This window comes from Panthera pardus, unplaced genomic scaffold (genome assembly GCF_024362965.1).
Source record: "Panthera pardus isolate Hobbes unplaced genomic scaffold, ASM2436296v1 HiC_scaffold_6, whole genome shotgun sequence".
NCBI classification, from domain to species: domain Eukaryota; kingdom Metazoa; phylum Chordata; class Mammalia; order Carnivora; family Felidae; genus Panthera; species Panthera pardus.
The window spans coordinates 75,832,912-75,839,211 of record NW_026526991.1 but is presented as its reverse complement, the minus strand read 5'-3'; the positions used below and the strand labels follow the sequence as shown (position 1 = coordinate 75,839,211).

General features: G+C 36.6%; 1 pseudogene; it reads right to left on the bottom strand.

Moving 5' to 3' along the window:
- Positions 1 to 3,876: 3,876 nt before the first annotated feature.
- On the bottom strand, positions 3,877 to 5,311 carry LOC109268571 (nucleosome assembly protein 1-like 1; annotated as a pseudogene).
- Between the last annotated feature and the right edge of the window lie 989 nt (positions 5,312 to 6,300).

Below are 6,300 nucleotides of genomic sequence, written 5' to 3'. Positions count from 1 at the left end.
TCACAACCCAGAGATCAAAAGTCCCATGCTCTAATGACTGACTGAGCCAGCCAGGCACTCCTTTATTCCTTTGAATTTAGATACACCTGTTTGATGTGTTTTGGCCAAAAAATGTGACTGAAGTGGTGAAAGTATAGCTCTGGCATCTTGAAGAGTCAGTGGATGATTTGCTATTTTTTTTCCTTTACGGGATACACGAGTCAAGGAGGAGTCTTTATTAACCTGAGTAACTGAAAGACTGTGATGTGCACAGCCCCACTACTCCCCTGATTCAGACAGGTAACGGGAGCAAAATATGAAATTCTGTTGTGTTAGGCCTCAGATATTTGAAGATTTGTGTTAACCCAAAATAACCTTGCCCATTTGAACTTACGTAGGTTTTTACTTTAAATCACACTTCATTTCTGATTTAGCTCATTAAGAGAATATTTCTTTATATATGTGTGTATATACATGCACACATATATAAATATATAATGCTGGACAATTAAAAAAACATTCTGTTCAAAGCAACCTAGAAAAATTTACCATATTTCTATTAGTCTTTCCCAAATTATGCTTACAGTATAATCTGTCTTATATCACATATATTGTCTTTCACTACTAGTTTAGTAGTAATGTAGGAAAGGCCCAGGCATTAAGGCTGTGTTTTAAAACAAATATCATTTCAGCTATTATCATGAAGTCATTCCAAGAGTTAGGAGTTGTACCAAAAAAAGTACCTTAATCTCTGGGCTCTTTTGATCACTGAAACAGTCATGTCAGCTGGTTAAATACAGGCAGGAGACAAATTGTTATGCCTAGACATACAACTAAATAGATGGAACCCTTTTTTGGTCATATATAACCATGCTTTGTCAAAGTTACTTATGGAAAGTAGGAAAATAAATCAATAGATTTTTCAATATCTGTAAATCCTTTTCTTGGTTCAATTTCCTGGTCTATTCTTTTTAATAAGATTCCTGCTGTTTCTCTATCAGACATTGTCGCTTTTGTACATTGTTCCTTAATTACTTGCTATTTTACTTCTAGCCTGATTTTTAAGTCATTAGTGAAGGGAGCTCAATAATCAATATTTCTCATAAAATCCTTACTCTTATTTTATTTTTATAGAGTATTATGTGTGTTTGCATGCATTTCTGACAGTCTTGTGACCCTATTTAATTTAGTTACTTAAAAACTGAAATGTTTTCAGGGTTATTTTTTTTCTAACTGTATATATGCATTTATAATAATGTTAATGTTATATATTTCATCTTTGACAGAATGAGCTTCCTAATTGGATGAGATACATTCAACTCTTAGAGCCTGATTAATGAATTTATTGTTTGAAACATTTCTTGATTGATATAAAACTAATACCATTTAACTAATTCAGAAAAATCTGTGAATGGAGCCAATAGCTATCATTTCATTCCTCATACGTGTGCAAAAAAACCTTAGAATAAAAACAGTCATTTTCATTTGTTTGGAACAAAACATCCTGCTTCATAGAGCAATATATAAACACAACTTTTGCCACTGCGTGTGTTGTTACATATTTAATATCTGCTTAATATAGAAATGGCCATTGAAGTAGATGGCCCTTCTCCATTAGCTGAATTTTATGTTCTGCTCTTAATACGGTCAATGACATAACTATGACCTTGAGGGTAAATGGTAAAGATAACCATTTAGTGCAAGTTACACATTTATCATTAACTTTCTTGATGCACAAAAATTCAGTGTTTAATTTGTCATTAAGAATTTACCTTTTTGGGAGTGCCTGGGTGGCTCAGTCAGTTAAGTGTCCAACTTCAGCTCAGGTCATTATCTCACGGTTTGTGAGTTCGACCCCACGTTGGGCTCTGTGCTGACAGCTCAGAGCCTGGAGCCTGCTTTGAATTCTATGTCTCCCTCTCTCTCTGCCTCTCCCCCACTTGTGCTCTGTCTGTCTGTCTCTCTCTCTCAAAAATAAATAAAATGTAAAAAAAAAAAGAATTTACCTTTTTGGGGGGTCACCTGGGTGGCTCAGTCGGGTAAGTGACTGACTTCAGCTCAGGTCATGATCTCGCAGTTTCTGACAGCTCAGAGCCTGGAGTCTGCTTTGAATTCTGTGTCTCCCTCTCTCTCCTCATCCTCCCCCCACTTGCGCTCTCTCTCAAAAATAATAAATAAACATAAAAAAAGTTTTAAAAATTACCTTCTTTTAATACCATGCTGCTAAAAAGGGCTTATTGCATATTTTAAAACAGTAAATAAACAGTTGTAGATTTGCATCGTAAAATAATGGCAACACCATAGTAGCAAGGGTACACAGACAACTCTCTATACATAATTGTAGGACAGCTTAGCCTTTATTTCCAACACATTTCAAATCCACCTCACCTATAATTGCCTGTTACCCACTAACTCCATTCCCTAAAGGCTTCCTGCATCTCAAAAGCCACAAAATTGTGCTTCTGTTCTCTGAGTAAGCTAAAGGGGAAGATTGTTAGCTACGAACGAGAAAAAGGGAGTTGCTTATTTTCAGCAAAAATTGTTGACGACTCTAACTTATGTTATCCAAATATAACCATTCCCATAATGTTTGCCTTCTTTTAGTAGTTTTGGGAAAGAGAGGTCTTAACTGGGGACTAGTCCTTTGTTGTTGCTTTGTATGCTACTTGTCTGTATCACATGTTTATCCTCACCCCCCTCCATTCTATCCAGGCCCTACATTCTTTCCCTGACTGATTGCAATAAGAAGAGTTTGAACACTCTGTCTTCATTTGCTCTGCTGCAAAAGCTGCACTGTCATTGCCTGCACAATTCTTTAACCCACGGCAACAAAAGACTGAACCGCTAGAGCAGACTTCATTGAATGGCAACATACCTTGAAATGAGTTACAGTTTAGAAGGAAAAAAAAATAGATCTGTTACCTAAATGGCTGCTTTATATCCTATAGGAAAATAATAAACAAGGGATTCTGTTTGTGATTAAACTTGTTCTAGATCCTCTTACAGTTTACCGTTCTTCCTTTCTCCAATACTATGATTTTTTTTTCTTAGAACACATTGGAAAACTCACTTAATCTTTCATTTACATGTTCATTATTTTATTCATTCATTAATATATGTACTGTTTTTACTGTATGCCAGATAATAGCAAATAATGAAGGTAGAATAGTAAGGAAAAAATTGAAGAGCTCCATTCTTGTGGAGCTTTTAGACTAGAGGGGGAGCCAGGAAATATTTAAATAAACACATAAAACTAATTTAAAGTAGAAATGGAGACAAATGCCACAAGGAAGCATGAACAATACTAAAGTGGACGATTGGAAAATTGTACCATGTCAACTAAGGCAGTCTATGGTTCCCAAACAAATAGCATGCAGACAGAACATTTAATAAGGGAAATGGCATTTGTAATGACATGGGTGGAGCTGAGTGTATTTTGCTAAGTGAAATAAGTAGGTCAGAGAAAGACAAATACCATATGATTTCACTCATGTGGAGTTTTAGAAACAACAAAAAAAAATGAACACAGGGGAAAGGAAAAAAGAGAGAGAAACAAACCATAAAATAGACTCAGACTTATAGAGAAAAACTGAGGGTTGCTGGAGAGGTGTTGGGTGGGGGGATGGGCTAAATGGGTGATGGGCATTAAGGTGAGCACTTGTTGGGATGAACACTGGGTGTTATATGTTAAGTGATGAATCACTAAATTCTCCTAAAACTAATGTTACATTATAAGTTAGCTAACTAGAATTTTGTGTGTGTGTGTGTGTGTGAGAACTAAAATTACATTTGAAATTTTTTATTTTAGGCCACAAAAACAAAAACTAGCAAACAAACAATAACAACAAAAAGTTTCAAATAGGCTTATCACATGATGTAAATTCATCCCTCCCAGGGAAGCAGAAGGTAGACCAGTGCCGGTTATCCTGAAGGCCATATACTTACTACTTCGCTGCTGCTTCTACTCTGCTGGGTTTTGGTCTTTCTTTGAGTCATAGTCTGGATCATTTTCCTCATTTCCTTCTCTTTCCCCTTCCTTATCTGCTTCTTCATCTTCTTCATCATCATCATCATCATCTTCAATGGCTCCTTCAGTGAAGTATAACATTAGTCTTGGGATTATACGCTCATGTAAGAAGTGACCAATTTCAAGGTCTATGGCAAGGATAGCTTCATCATCATCATCCAGAGCTCCACTTGGGAATTTTGGGGAGGGGCAAAAAAATTAGTCATTGGAAATTCTTTTGGTCATAGTACAAACTTCCCTATGTCCCTTGTGTTTCTGCTTCTTTTGTTAAATCTTTATTTATTTTGAGAGTGAGAAAGAGAACAAGTGGAGAACGGGCAGAGACAGAGATAGAAAGAGAGACAGAGAACCCAAGCAGGCTCCACACTGTCAGCACAGAGCCCAACATAGGGCTTGATTCCATGTCCGTGAGACTACAATCGGAGCCAGGCAACTCTTAATTAGAATTGGTCACCTAACCAACTGAGCCACCCATTTGTCCCTCTGTTTTGTCTTAATGGTTTTCAAAGTGACATTCTTTCCATTTTCCCAATCTATCTGGCACCCTGTACAACCCATAATTTCTGGTCCATCAAAAGAAAAGGGATCAGAATCATCTGCTTCTGATTTCATTGTATATGTCTTTGTGAACACTTCCACTTGTGAAATGTTTATTTGGTTCAAAGTGAAATTCTCAGACAAACGTCAGGGGCTGGTCAGTATCTGAGAACTTCACTTTAATATCTTTCAAGTGCTTCAGAATAGGTTCATCATATTCCTGAACCATATCATTGAACAAGTCAACATTCTTAAAAACAGTCAACCAGAATTCAGGAATTATCTTGGAGTCTTCTTTTTCTTCATCCTTTTTCTCATCTTTATTCTTGGCCTTCCTTTCATCTTCTACAAAATTTCATTTTTCTCATCCAGTTTCTATTCACATTCTTCCATAGGTTCATAAGTTGCATTAATGATCTCAAATCACTATCAAATAGAGGCTGGCAGAGCACAGCATACTTCCTTTCAAGACCATCAACTTCCTCATAGAACTTGGCTTCTATTTTTGCACACCTAACTTACTGTTTTTGAGAGTATTCACTTGTCTTTTAACTACCCTAGGCAAGTTCTCAATGTATCCTGCTGGTGTTTCTATCAGACCATCAAGTCTTATTTCAAGGGTTACAATAATATGAGGATTTTGCATCATCTGAACAGTCAGCTGACGTGCTTTGATTTTTGTTTCTTTGCCAGTTTCTTCTTCTATTTCTTCAACATCATCCAGATCTTGATCAAGTTCAGACTGTTTTTTGTGTCAATGTCTGCCATGTTGTAAGAACTCCAAATATTGTTGGCTAACTGGGGACCCAGGCTACTGGAGCTGTGCAGTCAGTGATTCAGGTCAGCGGGAGCAGACGGCACTAAAAAATCAACTAATTAGAATTTAAATAAAAGCCTGAAACAAACAAACAAACAACCAAGGGAAATGACAGAGAAAAAAACAACAACTCATATTGGAGTCAACAACATATGTAATGTTCCTACAGTGGGAGAGAGATTAAAGAGTGCAAACCTATAAGGAAATCAGTATGACTAAATGAAAATCAAGATTGTATGGTAAGAGGTGAACTGAGAGGTAGGTTGGGGCCAGAGCATGCAGAGATGTGTGTAATCGTTGCATTTATCCAGGTAACTAGAGCATCATTAAATGATTTTGAGTGGAGAGAATGACAGGATTTGCATTTTGAAAAGATTACTCTGTAGCCACTGCACAAGAGAGGACAGAAGTTGCAAGGTGGAGGCAGGCAGAGGCTCTTTAAGTTATCCTGGCATCTTAGCATGGCCACAGTTTGTTATTATATCACAGGAGTTGGACATGGAGAGAAGGTGGATTTATAAGATATTTGGGAAGCAAAGTGCATCAAAACATGAGGGGGGGGGTGTTAAGAGTAATGCCTAATTTTCTACTTTGTGCAATTGAATAGGTGGTAAGATTTACTTGAAATAAGAAACAGTATAAGAGAAACAAATTTGAAACAAGGTATTTTTTGCACTTATTTTTTAGAACAGTTCTAGAATTCTAGAAAAATTGAGCAGATAATATGGAGAGTTCCCACATACCCCCTCTTGCTCACACACAGTTTTTTCTATTATTATATCTTCAGTTAGTGTGGTGCATTTGTTACAATTAATGGATGAATATTGATACATTATTGAAGAAAGTCCATATTTTGCTTTAAGGTCCACTATGTGTTTTGCAGTTCTGTGGGTTTTGCCAAATGCATACTTCCATGTAACTGCGCTTACGCTATAATTTA